At 39.8% G+C, this 14,624-nt stretch overlaps 1 protein-coding gene across 1 annotated transcript in view; it reads right to left on the bottom strand.

Annotated features, from left to right (window-relative positions):
* Positions 1-14,624, bottom strand: part of LOC124058875 (calsyntenin-2-like) — a 209,570-nt gene that overhangs the window by 113,795 nt on the left and 81,151 nt on the right. The gene's annotated exons all lie outside the window — the stretch shown is intronic.

A 14,624-nucleotide genomic window follows, 5' to 3' on the forward strand; every position in this document is an offset into this window, starting at 1 on the left:
TCGTGTGTGGTTCACTGCATGTAATTTGCTGGGTGTTGCATGTGTGTTCAACTAAGGATGGGTCAAATACAGAAGACAAATTCAGTGTGTGTATGTAAAAATATATATACTGCCAATAAAGTAATTCTAAAAAAAATAATTATGTTTTCTGTGCATTATTCAACACCGTAACTCAGGAACAGACGGACCGATTGTGACCATATTTCATATTTAGTCAGATATTGAATTGGTGAAACTAATCTTAGATGTCCACCTTGAAACTGCGCTGATTGTAGAGATCTTTTGTGCTGCCAGGTTGAAGATGTGTGTGAAGCATCAACATTTTAGAATTTGTAGCTTGGTTGCAACAACATCCATATTTGAAGTATTGTAGTCCACCACAAGCTCAGTGGTTTATTGAGCTTTAGGTGATTGGTGTTGCTGTGGGTGATGAAGGTCTCTGTCAGTCATTATATATGCTACATGAGACTTGAATGTGAATTACAACTTGACTGTTGTGTGGAGGTATACAACCATAGTTGCCATTAAAATTAAAAAAAAACAAAAAAAATAGATAAATGTATATCCAATGGTACAAAAAAATACTGATCATCTAATCAAAATTAGTAGACATAAACGTCACGAGGCTCATCTGCAGCATCTAACTGTTAGCCAAGTCCCAAGGGTAAGTAATAATCATCTCACTGCAGTCCCTGCCGTGCTCAGCATGGTGCTTTCCTGTGGGGAGTGACAACATCAGAGCTGTGTCAACTGTGTACATATTGCATATTCTCATGGTAACTGACTCCACCTCAGGTGGAACTCAGCTTAACTAATCAATACACATTTTGCTTAATTTTCCCAGGGGAATGATTAATAGTGATCAATAATGAACAATGTATCAGTCAGAAATTGTCTTACAAATACAACACTGGTAACATTTGTTATTTGTTATAAAATCTAAAAATAAATATAAATCATATTATTGTCAGAAACATATTAATCAATAACAAAATTAGTGCACATTAAAGTGGAATTATAATTGTCTTAAGCAAGGCAGCAGGCTATGTAGAGATGGATATGAACTTCTTAAAAACTTTTTTGTTGCTTTTTTAATAATATAGTCAGAACAAAATCAAGGACAAATTTGGAGGTAAAGATATCAAAAGGGAAAAAAAAAATATTCACCATGTCAAATCTGATATTGGAGGAAAACACAATAACCACAGAAACATAATCGCACAAGCATGCAAGATTAATTTCACAAACACTGTCCCTGTGCGATGCAGGCCTGTAACCAATGGCAGAACATCCACATTTATTTTGCAAGAAAAACATGTAGCTGTCGTCAGTGCTGCGACAATGATCCTCCAAACACAGCTCAGAGCCGCTTTTGTTGATTGCTGCATTTCCTTGGAGCTTTCTCAAGGCTAAATGAGCTATAGGATGAGTGAGGCTGGCAGAGTGCCCCACCGGAACAGCTCCATCCTTTAACACTCTGATTGATCACATTACAGTTAATTAAATATTGGCAAATTGCTCTCATCCAAGGTTGGCCCATTAAAGTTTACACTCCAGCCACATTTATCACTTTCCACGTCTCTTTTATCACTGCTGCTTGTCGCCTTTCCTGTGTGTCAAGTGGATGATGATAAACGCTCAAACCCTTCGCTTCCCTCACATTTTTACCTCCTTATTTTTTTTTTCTTTGGTTCAGCTTCTTACGCTTCCCACTGGCTTTTCCTTTCAATGAAGTATGACAGCTCCAATGAGGGAGTGAGCTGCAGCGAGTCTTTTCCGTGTCCCTCGGTTTGTGTGGAACCGTCAGTATCTCAAAAGAGATCAGGCAAGGGGAAAATGACAGGGAAGAGCTCGGAGCATGAAAATGACACTATCGGGCAACAGCAGAAATAAAACACAATTGTTCAGCTGTCAGCTGAGGTGCTACCCTAATAAACTACAATAACGCTGATAGGCAGGGTTATGCTGCATGTCTGACACACACATGGTATTAAGATGGCTCTCAACCTCACTGACATTAATGTATGAGCAGGTTCCCCCTATTTTCCACTATTGGTCTCTTCCAGAAATCCCTCAGGTCTCACATAAGGATGGTTGAAGAGACAGAGATAGCAGATAGGGATGGACACAAATTGTTGTCCACTTGGGTATGGTTGCAGAGTGATTAATTACTAACATATTCAGTTTACAGGGCTGAGGGGAAGTGAAGACAGCATATCACCTCTGATAAGCCTCAAGGCACTGCTTGAAAATGAGCTGTCCTTTTTATATGGACAAGGGTGAGAGGTAGAGGAGAATCTGGCCTGTAAAGTCAGAGCCACTGATTAAATGCACAAGATAAATTCTCAGACACATGACGATTACTTATCAAGAGCCCACCACTCCTATAAATGAGTCTGATTAAAGCTGCATCATGGTTTTGCAAAGTGACACAGAGAAGAGGTTTCTGTGTAACAACAGCTTATACAGGCTGCCAGAGCAGCTAATGTCAACTAAACATTTGTTTGCAGTCTTGTTTGTGAAATTGGTTGAGGAGGGAGGGATATCTTATAGAGGGGACATTGGTCAACAATAATTATGTCTATATTTTTCAAAATCATTTTTTCTAATTTAATATTTTCAGGATATTGTGATTTCTCAAATAAATGAAACTGTGTTGTTAAAACACGGTGTGTTTGCACACGATGGGACAATGCATGTGATCAGCTTCAGGCAAAAGAAAACACACTGTGCTCTTTCAGAGAACTTAAGGTTTCAGTATATTTGAAATGAACGAGACTGTACAATTTATCATATGTATCACGACTAAAGACAAAATGTCTATATCGGTTACGAAATGCCATATCTGAAGACAGTGAAAAACAAGTGCCACCGCAGAGAGGAGACAATGGACACTCACACACATCTTGTTATATGCTCATCCAGCATGGCCAATGTTGTGACGAAAAGATGTGGATTGCATTCAGTAAATGAAAAATGTAATTGAAACATGGTTTTAGAAGAAAAAAAATTATATTGGGTGTTTGGCCTGAGTTGAACCTTCTCCTCTACCCCCACTTCCCACCTCTTTAAGTGAGTGTTTCCCTTTCATATGTTAATGCATGTTGTTCTGGCACAAATTCAGAAACTGCCTTCAGTAACAGCAAAGAGGGTCTACATCATTCCAGTGGCGGGTCAGACTTTTTACTGCAAGCCCTTTGAGCTGAAGTTTGCCGAGATGTCATCACAGAGCAGCTGACCTAGCTGTGATAACATTAGTAGATGGTGTCATCTTTTAGTGACAGTCGGGAGTGACAGCTGGGTTAATAATGTCATGCATCTCTACACTGACCACTAAGCTGGCTGCTTGCCACATATGCTGCTGTACAACAGAGACCCTGCAGATTGCTCAGCAGTTCTTCAATAAAGATTGTCTGTGCTGTGTTCAAGGTAAGGAAAAAAAACAATCAAAAACCGCATATACTTTACATTCTACTGATCACAGATTCTGGATGTCAGCTGCCAGTGGAGAAATAGAAAGCTGCATTTTCCACAAAATATTTCTCTCTGTAAAATGGTTAGAAGCACAAGCTGACATTTGTTTTAGAAGCTTCTTCAGTAAGCCTCATTTATAGCTTTGCTAGAAATGTCTCAATGCCACTCGATTTAAGAAGTAAGCAGCTATATACAAATGGATCCAGAGAAGAACACCAGTGCTGAACAGTTCTGCAGAACAATTTTTTTGTTTGTTTGTTTTGTTTTTTTACAGGCTAATGTTACATTCTTACTACTAAGGCAACAAAAATAACTAAAGTATGGTTGATTAGAAATAAATTGTAAAGGCGTGGTTATGGTTAGGGGAAGACTGAGGTAACAGCTTAGGGTCTACATGTGTGTACACCACAAGACTTTAAAAGCACCTGACAAATATCCCTGTGAGGTTTCACTCAGAATTCTTCTGACTGTCCCGGTGACTGACATCAGGATAGTGCAGCAGTTTTCAGTGTTCAGAATCAAGAACTCTGAGTACATTAGCGCCTCAGGACAGATGGTGTGGACTCACTAATCTATCCACTGAAGAGGGATGCGTTTAAGATGTTTTACACTGATTTTAGTTCTGAGTTTGCTGCCAAGATAGCAATACAAGTGACTCTTCAGCTCTAAACAATTTAAATTAATTTAGACAACATGACAGGAGTTGCCATATTCAAATGTAGAAAAAGTGTTATCTTCTTTGACTTGTGCATAATTTGCAGGTTGAATTTAGTTCCATTCAAGTTTTACATCAGATGTGCTTAATTCTGTTTAAGGTGAGAATACTGGTACCTAAACTTTGATGGTCATGTTAACTTTAACTTCAGCTTGGCTTCTGGTTTTTGAAGTTAAAACACCCAGTATGTCAAGAGGACAAAAGGTCAACTTTGGATGTGGCTGATAAAATAATGGGCATGAGAGCAGAGAGCTGATAACATCATTACTCCTGAAAGAGAACTGTTGTGTGGTCCCTTTGCCTTGCACTCTGTTTCACCTTTGATGGAGCAAACTTCAGCAACCCATGAGTCATTGTGGACATAAATAACTTATAGTGTGGAGGAGACTGTGGTTAGGCACTGCATCTGTTTGCAACAAAAATTATGTGCCATACATTCAAAGAGTAAGAGCATGACTATGTCCTGGGCATCTTATAAGCCGTAAAGCATATTTCTCTGTTCAGGAATCCACATTCAGCACCATATCATCATTATGCAAAATGACATTTGGTAAACCATGAGGTAACTCTGCATGTTATTTAACGTACTGAGATTAGACACATTAGAATACTTCCCACAGCAAAATGTCATGAGTTGTTGAAATGTGATTTAAATACCTGTAGATGGGCTCTGATACACTGATAAGAAGGTGAGAAGTGAGGGCTGGTGCTGACACAAAGACAAAGACAGGCAGGAAGGAAAATACTTGGAAAAAACTGTCTTACATGGTCTGTATGTACAGACTGCAGTCACTCCTTGTAAGGTCTTGCTTCTGTCTCTGACATATTCCTTTACTTGTGCTGTACCTCCTCTTGGTTGTGCCTCCATGACATAAGGCCAAAATCACATACATGCCCCCAGGCTATGATGGGAAAAGAATTCAGTTTGAGGCAGAAAAATACATTTTTATTCTTGGTAATGGAGCATTTTACAACCACAATCCACACCCAAATGGTCCTTCATCTAGAAGATAAATTTTTAATATCTGCTAAATACTAAACTCTTAAAACAAAGTGAAAGCAAGAGGTGGCAAAGTCGGAGGCACTGAAGAGGGAGGAGAGGCACAAAGCTTGTAGAGGGAACACTGATTGCTTCACTGGAACAAGGGATGAAAGTATGAGAAGCGAAAAATAGGTGCGGACAATAAAGGAGGACAGGCAAGATGAGGAATGAGCATGGGGAATATGCACAATAATACCACATGTAAGCTTATGAAAGCAGCTCTCTCTCTTTTCACTCACCCCCCACACATACTCCACTATGGTGTACAAGTGCAGATCACCACTATCTCCTCCTGAGTTGCGCCCCCATTTTATGCTCCAGTGGATGACAATAATTTAAGCCTCCCGATATGCAAATGTCCTTAATTGGACTGTCACAAGTTCCCAGGCATCGTCAACTTTATAAAATGACTGAGGCTGGGAGCAGATTGGATTTTGGTGACCAATCTTGTACACTTAATTTTCAGTAATTTTGCAAGCGTCTCACCACAAGGTCCTGCGACATGCCACTTACAAGACTATCTACACCAGCTGGAAGAGGTAAAAAAAAATAAATAAATATATTTATTTATAATAATACGACAACTCTGTCTTGTCATTTTCATTCCCTCCCACATCTCTCTTTCTCACTCTATACCCAATTACTCCCATCTCAATGAGACCCTTCAATACTCATGCGACTCATCTTGTTTGTACCTTTTAAATCCTCGATGACTATGAGGTTGGAGCAGCAATTTTCTCCCCTGGAGGCTCTTGTTGTTCCCATTCTGTCAAGATAACTACATTTTTTTCTGCATTCAAAACTCTACCGTGGTTAGATGATGTTTTCTTTGTCTGGCGAAACTCTAATGCCTTTGTTTTTAGGAACTGGAAGCGTGAAGCATGAGTGTCTGAAGTCAGCTAGCATGAGAGAACGTTGTAATTCATGAGAATTAATACTCATAACCCATGAATATTCTATGGAGTTGCAGTGGTCATGTTTTCTCTGAGGGCACCTTGTTGAACTAGAAAGGTGTACAGCCAGAAGCATCCATCTGTGAGTGTGTGAGTGTGTGTGTGTGTGTGTGTGTGTGCAAGTGAGTGATTGGGGACCAAAAGCACAACCAGCTCATGCAATATAAACCGAATAAATTTAATGTATTCTCCTTCCAGGTAAATAACCTTGATGTGCAGCCTCCTGGATATTGTCTGTCATCTGGAGTGATCTCAGGCTATTAATTATCTCCCATGTTTTCTTGTTATGATCTTGTGTAATCTTTGTTTATTTAATGCATCCATTTTTTTCATGTTTGTCATCAATTATTGCGCAAGCCTGATGGGTGTCAAGTTTGTATATTTTAATATAACAGAGAGAGGAAAATATCACCTTATATATGACTGTTATTCTTTTTTTCAATTTATCATAATATTGTAAGTGTTTTACACTCACTCACCCAACTTTCCCAATTTACATGCAAGTGAAAATGTGGAAATCATATTAGGCATAATGACATGTTGGGCATATTGACATGTTTAAAAAAGAAGATAAAACACTGGTGGGGAGATGTGAAGTTGAGTCTGATGAGACTAAGGGCTGCTTGCTGTGAGCATCACAGCAACTCCTCAGCATAGCCGGGGGATGTATAAATCCCCAAATTCCAAATCTCACTTTGAAAAATGTGTGTCATCCACTCAATGTGAGAGAATAGTGGAGAAGGGAGCAGATTTCTGCTGCGATCTCGCCATCAGGTGATTAAGGTCGCGAGATATTTGGTGGAATGATGTTCTAATAACCTCTGTGCTCTGAAATACAGAGCAAGAGGGTTACAGCCTTCCAGGAATTAACTACATGAATGTGGGTGGGGATTAGTATTACATTTAAAGCTCTGACTGTCTGCTGCATTTCTATCAAAAGGAGATTTTCTTTTGATTCACATGTTAATTTCTCCGAGATCTCCTGGGTGATGTTTAAAAACAGCAGTTCACTGCCTTTTCATTCAGTGTGACAGACAATTTCTTGCATTTGTGTGAAGATTGTGGTAATGCAATGGAAATCTAAAGCAAGTCAAAGACTGATGGATTAATAAGTTAGCACCTAGGTAAATCAAACTGTGTGTTGCTGCGTTGAGTGCTTTGAATTCTGATTTGAAGATCGATGCCCTGCATGTGTTTGGGAGCTGAGGTTTTTCATAAAGCTGTTTACATAGCAGCATGTCTCATATTCATCACTTCTGCAATATCAGATCAGATATCTGATATCACACACACACACACACACACACACACACACACACACACACTATGGCTGAAGCGTGACTGTCCATGCTGTAACTCTGCAGCTCCAAAGAGGAAGAGAAACTAGATGATGGAATGACGATGGAGGGGAAAATGGAATGTGGGATGGAGGTGTTGAAGCAGAGAGGAAGCTGTCAAATTTCAAAGAAAAAGGGTGGTCCTCTTCAGAAAACAGACAGAAAGAGGACAGGAAGTCAGATTTGGAGATAGGACTGGGAACCAGATCAGAGATTTTTGAAATGAAAAACACAACTATTCAAGGTTAGTCTGGATGAACCTTGAAATTTAAGTTGTATATCAAAAGCAGTGTCAAAGCCTTTGAAGCGCAGAAGTGATGTACTTTCAAATGATGAATGTGATATTGACAAACTGCTAAAAAATGGACTGCTCTCATGGAGTGCTGCTTCCAGAGTTGAACTTCAGTGGGAAGTCTTTGAAACAACATCCTTCTCACAACATCGTCCTCTCTTTCAGACCTTGACAACTCTGTGCATGCTTTTGTTTCTCTTGCTTATATGTATGTCTTCCAGGAGGAGTGCTAATGACAGCTTGCTGACGCTTTAATTGGAGGCCTAGAGCGCTGAATACTGATCATGCACATATATAAATATTTAATATAAATATACATAGTGAGAGAAAGAAAGAGAGAGGGTTTCATCTGTTTTGTTCTCTACACATGGTGATTCTCACACCTTCCATTCAGTGACTGCTGCAGTTAGACTATGATACATTATGTGGTCAACTTTCACAACTTATGCTGCCATTACTTTAGAATCATTCTCACTTCATTCAATAATTCTAGCTATATTAAACAGCTTTAATGGCCTCAATTCCATGAAAATTGCGTTACTGCACTTTATATTTGTATGAATGTACAGTTAGTGTTGCCATTGTGTGCCATTGTAACAATGACCCCATTACAACAAAAAGTCCTTTGTAACCCATAAAAACAAGGGAAAAACCCATAAAAACAAGGGAAAAAATAGTTCTGGTTTTAATATTTTCACAGCACAGATTCAGAAGTCAGGCAATAAGCTTATACTCTAGCATTATTTTCCCAGTAGCTAAACACCGATCAGTACTTACATTCAAGCACTGATCAGCAAACATAAATACAGTAAATGTAACTTTTAGCTTAGCAACCAACAAGCTGTCAACAAGATCAGTTACATCTGATACTGTGACTTGGCAGCAGTTTGGTATTATTACCTTGACAACTACATAGCACTTGCCACTAAATTTTATAATTCTTGCTGTGATGATTGGAATAATGACAAGCCATGTTAAAATTTTGTTGTTTTTGTATCATTATGAAGTCAATGTCAATTGCACAACATAATGGCTACACACCAATGACACCAATGTCTGCATTTAGACTGGTTCACTGTAAACCTCTGTAAGCCTGGCATCATTTCTATCTGCTTTTGACCTGTGTTGTTGGTAGTTGCTACTCTGAGGAAGGCAGAACTCCATCCATTTCCACAACAATACTGCTTGAAAATGCTGGGGTGGTGGTTGAGGTGGTGGTGCGGTATCACTATGTAACTATCATCATCACCATCATCATTATTAAGTTATATAAAATCCCATATTGCTTGTATGATCACAAGTGAAATTAGTTGCCTGTCTTATGTAATTACTGGCATACGCAACGATTGGCAAGGCTTCTGCACCACCAATCACTGGGGATGTAATGTGGAGCCAGAGTCTGCGCAGTAGTGGATGGGAGCCGTGGTACTGAGTTCCTGCCCATTCACCCATCCTTCTCAATGGTAGGACTTCAGAGAAATTAATATCTGAACAGCATTTGAGCGTACATCAGCATGATAACTACCTAAAATAGCAGAAACTATCTTTCAGAAAAAAAATATCTGACATGTACTTTTAGTTTTCAGTTTGGCCTTTTCCAGTCTGCTCCAGTCTTTATTGCAGCCAGCCAGCCACCCGGAAGATTCCCTTTTTTCTTTGTATACAATAAATTAATGTGCATAATTGAAATATAATATAATTTTAAAGTTATTTTATAGCATTATTTTAGCACTTTTTGAATGGAACACTGATTTGATATAATAACGGAATAGCACAATCTCAGTGTACCCACTTAAGATTTGAAACATAGTTGGACAAGGAGAAAGCTTCACAAAAGTTTCAATAGCAGTGAATACTTTAGTTTGAATGCAGCTGCATCACTCTGCTTCTCAGTGGGATGATGAGGTAGTTAACTGGAAATTCTGCTTAATGGCATTCAAGAGAAGCTGAAACATGTTCCTTTTTGCTTCTTTTTGAAAGAACAAAGGAGTGAGTCGTGGTGCCAACTCCACTTGCCCCCTCCTCTCTGCCAGTTCTGTAACTCATCAAAAGACAAAAAAACCTAAAAGCCTAGAAAAAAAAACCTCATTACAAAGACTATTTCCCTCATCTGTGTGGTTCAGTGAGGAAGCAGATTGCATTTCAGTACTTCATTAATAAATGAGTATGTGAACAACGGCAGAGTGATGGCTCCATTGTCTTGAAGCCAAAGTCTGAGGCACTTTGAATGCCAGAAGCAAGATAGTCATTACGCTGCCTGTGCTTTTTAGCTCAAAAGTGTGCAGAAACAAGTTTGCATGAATAACAGTATCTCTGAATAACACTGTGCTTGAGTTTGACTCTACAGAGAGCTGTGTTAAGCAGTTAAGTCGTTTAAGCCCTTATCTTGGACAAGCTTTGCTCTGCCCACCTGTTTCTTAATGACTCTTCATACACTATGTCAAAAGTAGATTTAATTAGATGGAACGTTTTCAAAAAAGAAAGGGCTGTCATCTGTGGAAAAATGGTGCATCTGCTCTGGACAGTGTTGAGTCTTGGGGAGGATAAAGGGCGCCACTCCAGCCCCTGGATGCACTGAAGCTGGATGAAATCTGACAGGTGGAAATTATTTGAGAAGATGAAAAAAGAGTGTGATCGCACAGGAAGGAGGAAAGAAAGTGAGAGCTTGTTCCTGGTCAAAATACAAGCAAAATGATTAAAAGGGGAAGGAGGAGCTGGACTGTGCTGGGCGGAAAGACTGAACAGAACGCACAGATGGATTAAAGCCATCTGACAGCCTTGTTGTGAAAAGGTTTTTTTCTTTTGTTTTTTTTAGATAGTACTCTATTTTTAGAAACTCTTCACAAAATTGTTTCAATCTGATACTTTTTAATCACGATTTTGAGCAACAGCTTTGAAGTAGGGGATTTGAGGGACTTGACACATGCCTCACCTGCAGAAGTGAGAAAAAAAAATCGTTTGCCTTATTAAACGCAGCCCCCTGGCCTCTTCAAATTTTCTTTCAGCTCATGAAATGAGCTTTAAAAGGCATAAAGGGTCTCTCATCAGAAACCTTCTTTAACTTCACATCTATACTTTTCAGTCACAATAAGCTCAGATAAAAGTGACTTATGGTTTCCATTTATACACTTTGACACAAGATGAGGTCATTTTAGATGCCACATTATTGAGATCACTATGGGGCTTTTTGCATCATGTCTGACATTATTCCTCATGGATATGATAAAACTGTAACACACTACTGACAGCTTGATTAAAGCAGGTAACTGACTGCAAAGCTGCAAAGATATTTTATCTGTGTTTATGTTTTTTTATACTTTTTATTTAAAGAGTGGAATAGCTTTATTATCACTGTCTACATTTGTATGCTTTAAGACATACATCAAAGCTTTTTATAGACATTATCTCTCACAAAGAGAAGCACTGTATGCAGCCCTAACCTTCATTCTCTGCTCATTGTTTATCTCACTTCCACACATCTACCCCATCTTTGAATCACAAGACATACTTCACCATTCAAACCCTTTTCATTCCTCTCTTGTTAATAAACATATTGCAGTGTTCATGCTTCTCCACCTACACATTGTACTGAGCTCACTGCTGCCGTGCCAATGAGATACTTTTCATAATTAGCTTGAGATCTGTTTCCCAATCAGACAGACAGCAAGAGGCTAATTAATCACAGCACATTAGCCAGCCTGTACAGTATGTTGACTCATATCTATATACCTTGTTTTAAGGCTGTGCAAGATGATATAAAATCACCTGCTGTTTTTAGAATAATGCAAAACTGTTGGATTCTCTGAAGAAATTCAAGGTCAGAGATAATTGATTTTTATTAGTGTCTTGAGAGGTACGGTTTGTAATGCAGTAAAATTAGAATTCAGAGACACTGCTCAAACATCAAATGAGACAGCAGGAACAGACTGCTTCCTGCTGTTAGTGTGACCTCTTATTTGCGCTGATTGAGTACAGAACACAGAAATAAAAAGTAACTGTTATTCAGAGTTTGACAAAAGGTTAAGTGCATATGACACATCAGAGCCAGCATAAAGGGTGAAACACATCATTTATGCAGAGCGTATGGGTGTACATCACGCTGAGGTCTTATGAACCTGTCTTAACTGCCAGTCCTGTTTGACTGAACAGTGCATGCATTCATGGGTCGCTGGTGAGACATTAGTTTGGTGTTCAAGCAAAAGCAGCAGGGCTCCAGGGACCAGTGCAAGAGAAGGACTGACACATGAGCACACTATTTCTTTGACCCACGTCACAAAATAATGCATGGGTGACAGTGTGTGTTGACAATAGAAAACCTTGAGTGACGCACAAGCAGCTAACCTATGTTAAACACTGGTGTTCTAGCCCGTTAGCCTTGGTAACCCGGCACTGTGGAAGGCTGCACAGTACAGTGGCAGCAGTCTCCTCATAAAGCTCCTTCAACTTAATAACCTAATGGACCGCTGAGCTGTTCTAACTTATTATCCACCACTACAAAGTTCACAGGACCACAAATTAGAGAGAAGAGGAATTGTCCAGGGATTCCACTGGGATTACAAGTAAAAGTATCCCAGTCTGATGACTTCTTCTCATTACATGCTAAAGCTAGTCAATGAATTTAAAAATGGCAGTCCTATTATTTGCTATAAATGGTAGTAGGGGTAAATAAATGCAAGCAAACGCAAGCTCTTCTATTTAAGCGTGATGATGTCATGAAGGTGCGAACATTGGACTTGTGGAGGGACGTCGCATAGTGAACACCAGAGTGTAAATATGAGCGAAACATGAGTAGACTAAAATTAATCTTGGCTTTTTAAACACCATAATCATAAACTTTGAACGTTCATAATCAAGTGTTTTAGTTGTCTAACTTTAACCATACATTGACAATTCTGTAGTTGCAGGATATTGTAGAAATAAGTAATTCAAAAACTTATTTAATACCATTACACCTAGTATGGAGTTTTTTCCAGAACTGCCCTGCAGCCACCAGTGACAGGACTTTTTCTCTGACATGAGACACAAGTTTTCACTAGTATTTTTTACTTTTCCATCACTTTCAACTCCATCACTCTATGTATAGTTGACAGTGGAACGAAAAACTCAAGCTGATGACCAACTGAGTTTGACCAGGGACTTGTCAACTAATAAAATTATGTGTTGTGACAGACTAGACAAGAGCATATGCTCCAAACATACATATTTGCAAAGCAGTTCATGAATAAAAAATACACTTAGGTACAGCAGAAAGCTCAAGATGTACACCAAAGTGTGTTTTCTTGATGATGTTATCTATAGCATACAGCTGTTCACCTACCTTGTTTATCTTCTTTGTCTCTTAGGGTGAGGCGCCTGCACTTTGTCAGACACAGCCATGCATAAAACAGTGAGTCTATCTAAACCAGTGCTTTTCACTCTTCCTGACATGCTGTCTGTGTGATTTTGAAGCTTGTGAGCTGTTGTAGCGCTGCAGTGAAGACTGATGCCAGTCTTAGCCAGCTTTCAGGCACAGCAGGACCATTTTCCCTGTTGTTCCAGACCAGTGAGTGTGATGACTGTTGCACCCTGCTCAGCAGTCCAAGAGGATTACTGGACAGGTTTAAAAGACCAGCATGGAAATACTGTGGGTTTGTGCTGGCTTATTGGTACTTTCCTATTGAATTGAAATGAATCATGGGGTGCTTTCAGGGGAGCACTGATGGAAAACTAACACTTTTTAAATGACACATTAACATCTTTTCTAAATTAAAATGTTTGATGGGTATACATGTGTCAAAGAAATATAATTGCTTTGCTCAGAAATGTCACACACATTGGGAATGGGCTGAAACAGGTGTTGGTTTTATGAGCTTTTAAGTGTTGGTGTTTGTGGTGTATTACTGTTCTTGTCACCACCAGTTCAGCAGCATGACCGCAGTCAGTCAGACATTTTGTGTCTGTGTCTTAGATGTACCGTAATTAAAACTTGGCTGGGATAATTAATGAGGTCTAACCACTACCTGTGCGCTGCGTTGCCACTCCAGCCCATCAATTTGGTGTCTCTGCTCTGAACTGTGTCTGCATGCTTCTGTGTGTGTGTGTGGGCATGGCGGGGGGTTGTAGTTCAAATGTGCAGGGGGAAGGAGATGAGATACAAAAAATCCTGGAAAGTGGTGATGAGAGGAGACAGTAGCAAGAGAGACATGAAAACTAGCAAACTATCAGGAGAGGAAGACTGCTCTTGTTTATTAATAATTTAGTGAGAAATCTCTCCCAGAACCCTCACTTATGAAATCCAGGAATACCCACGTGCTCTGCCCACTGTGAGTGTGAGCATGTGTTTGCACTTTGCTGTTGTGTGGCTGTCAGTCTATTGAGAGCCAGAGGACATATGCTGGTCAGCCAGCTACCTTCCCTACTGTCTCATCATTTTCTCTCTCTCCCTGTAGGGTGGCCATTACAGAGAGCCCCCTCAGGCCATGCCACATCGCACACATACACACATGGAAGCAAACAATGAAAAAATGTTTTAGCAAGCATACACATGCATGCTTGCACACACACACACACACACACTCCCTCTTCATCCATCACTCCAGTACTGCTCGAGGGCCTCAGTGAGTGGGCTCCAGCCCCACACAGCAGCCCCATGCTAGGGCCTTGGCCACATTAACAGCCTGGTGGGAGATAGGCTGGCTGCTCTCCCCAACATCCTCTAGCTAACGTCCTCCCACAAGAGCTGGCACCTTCTAGAGGAGCTGGAATGGTCACAAAGTGGAAAGAATCTAATCCCATTTGACTGATTTTTTTGCAGTGTCCTCAACCACCATGA

Source organism: Scatophagus argus, chromosome 5, assembly GCF_020382885.2.
Source record: "Scatophagus argus isolate fScaArg1 chromosome 5, fScaArg1.pri, whole genome shotgun sequence".
Taxonomy (NCBI): domain Eukaryota; kingdom Metazoa; phylum Chordata; class Actinopteri; family Scatophagidae; genus Scatophagus; species Scatophagus argus.